The sequence below is a fragment of the Nicotiana attenuata genome, unplaced genomic scaffold (genome assembly GCF_001879085.1).
Source record: "Nicotiana attenuata strain UT unplaced genomic scaffold, NIATTr2, whole genome shotgun sequence".
Taxonomy (NCBI): domain Eukaryota; kingdom Viridiplantae; phylum Streptophyta; class Magnoliopsida; order Solanales; family Solanaceae; genus Nicotiana; species Nicotiana attenuata.
Genome location: NW_017673286.1, coordinates 128,214 through 131,023, shown reverse-complemented (window position 1 = coordinate 131,023; position 2,810 = coordinate 128,214). Strand labels below are relative to the sequence as shown.

Sequence of the window (2,810 nt, the reverse complement as noted above, 5' to 3'; positions counted from 1 at the left end):
AGCTTTTGTACAAGTATCTATAGTAATACAAAAAAATGAATTTCAAACTGTTTCAAAGACAGGAATTATTGTATCTGTAAGCCATTTTACACCAATAATAAATCCTACTACTACTAAGTAGTAGTCCCAAGTATACCAAGGAAATAAAGGAACCAGTAATTAAGTGATTAACTTCGCCTAGCTAGCCCCTGTAAAAATAGTACAGCATTTATCGCATTTTTAATGCCAATAACATCAAAGGAATAAGAATAAGCTAAATCAAAGCTTAACAACCATCTAAAATTGTGAGTTTATTTTATATATACAACACCAAAATACATAGTGTAAAAGTTATTTGGTATTGCAGTGTAAGATTGTAAGTTCCGAAGTTAAAAAATTTCAGCAATACAAAAAAAATAAAATTACACTATGGTGTTGTAGCAAATAAACACTCTTATTGCTCAAGTTGCAACGTTGAAGGAATGTAATGCCCGAAATATTTGTTCAGCGTCTCAAATCTGGACAACAGAAAGCTGCTCCTCTGGTACTCTCTGATCTACAAATTTTTTTCTGAAATCAAATGATGATAAAGTTAAAAGAGTAGCTAGCTATAAAATAGTACAAATATAAAAAAAAATGCATGTCGCATAACAAATAATCTTTACATATATACTTCAGAACCCAGAAATAGCAAAACAAGATCTAGAGGAGATCGACTAAAATATAGGAAGAAATACTGGATATAATCAGATGTTAAAGATCTTAAAAACATAGGTAGCACTGGATTAAACAGAGAAAGCAGACTGTATAACAAATATCTAAGAAACTACAGCAGACAGACTAATTAAAAGGATAATATTATAGGGAAAATAAGATGAAGAGAGATGAATGTAGAGCTCCCTTCAATCCAAAAAGGGATCCAACTTAGAATAATGAAGCTCCTGACATATGCAAGCCACAAACCTATCCAACAATATTAGTATTATTATTGGAATTATAGATAGATAGGGCTGAGGGATCCATAGGTCAGCAGCTTAATTTTTACCAGTTAGATACTCTGTTGAACTTCAGAGAACTCCACTCTCAAAACCCTAATCTTCTTACATCACCCAAACATAAAAAGGACAAAAAAGTCAATGCACGCTCTTATAACAACCACAACCCTAATCCTGTCTAAAAACTAACCCAAAACTACCCATCAACTTTGTTCAACTCCTATCACCTACCATTCCCAGACCAAACCTCCATAGCAAGAACGAAGATCGTGAGAAAAAAATTAAATACTTCAAGAAATTAACATATGCAACAATAAATAAATCAAGTAAAAGCTGATAATAAAAAGATAAGCCCTAGGATATACAACAAAACCGGCCGCTCGCTAGACCAAACAGGAAGAAGTTAGTATATGCCACAACGTTTAGATAATAAAAAGTAGAGAAGAGGGACCACATATATATAAGCCCCCAGATATCTTTTGCTTTGTTTCATAGACGAATAAGAGTAAGAGCCCGTTTGGACATAATAAATTTTTCCTTTTTTTGAAAAAGTTTTATTTATTTTTTTGAAATCGGCATTTGTTTATAAATTTTTTAATTTTTCCTTGAAAATGTATTTTAAAATTTTTCAAATTTCGAAAAATTTTAAAAAATTATTTTTTAAAATTTTCACTCAAATTACTCATAAATATTTAAAAACAATCCAAAATTAAAGTAGGAGCATGTATATTCAAACACAACTCTATTTTTCAAATAACATTTTCATTTCAAAAAACTTTTACTTTTTTTTTTTGAATTTTACAGTTTTTATGTCCAAACGCCCACTAAGACTGGAAAGGCTAGGGGGTCTATGGAAAAAGACTATGGGAAGTGGGGGTAAAAAGCTGTTCTCTTTTCCTGTACCCATATCGATCTACATTACTGAAAGCCTCGGGAAACATCTTTTTTTCGGTAAATTTATCAGATTCTCTTCACATTTGAATATCACATGCGTCTGTACTAACTGAATTCTTATTTATTTTATTTTTACTTTCTTTTTGACGGTAGTTCTCATTTTTTAACGTATTTTATTTGATTTTTAAAGTTAAATGGTTTGACTAAGCCTTTAGGAGAAAGAAAATATTTTTGCATAGAGCATAATTTTTTTTTAATTTTTCTCTTGCTAAAAATGCTTTTAACAAATATATATATATATATATATACACACACTAAAATAACCTTACTAATTTTAACTTAATTCTCCTATTATATACGTATTTGTTTATATCTCCTATTATATACGTATTTGTTTATATTTTTAGTATAGTTTTTTAACATATGATGACTTTTGTGGTGACAATATCTATATTATTGAATGATGCTTTAATATATTTAAATCATTTGAAAGAATAAGTACTTTCAATTTAATTTTCATATTTTACCTAAATAAAGATGAAAATTTGAATATAGTCTTTCATAATAGATATTTGAAATTATTTATCTACTTAAACAGTATTAACTATTGAGTAAATATTTTTATGTTCATATTCGTAACTTAACACTAAAAATCACTTTTGAGAAACTAGCCAAAGCACCTAAAGGTATGACCTAGTGGTCAATGAAATGGGTAGAGATCCTTGAGGTCTCAGGTTAGAATCCCACTAGCGACAAAAATACTAGGTAATTTCTTCACATATGTCTAAGCCTTGATGGATAGATTACCTGGTACCTATTGCTGGCAGGAGGTAGACTATATCGCGTGACATTAGTTGAGTTGTGCGCAAGCTGATCCGTATATAAAAAAACTAGAATATAAATTGATGCTTAAAAGTATTTTTTTTTATATTGATTAATGAA

General features: G+C 29.5%; 1 long non-coding RNA gene across 1 annotated transcript; it reads right to left on the bottom strand.

Annotated features, from left to right (window-relative positions):
* Positions 1-254: 254 nt before the first annotated feature.
* On the bottom strand, positions 255-1,436 carry LOC109215941. Its single transcript, XR_002066425.1, has 2 exons — positions 1,025-1,436; positions 255-942 (listed from the first exon to the last, which is right to left on the bottom strand). It is a non-coding gene; the product is annotated as an uncharacterized LOC109215941 (long non-coding RNA).
* Positions 1,437-2,810: the final 1,374 nt, after the last annotated feature.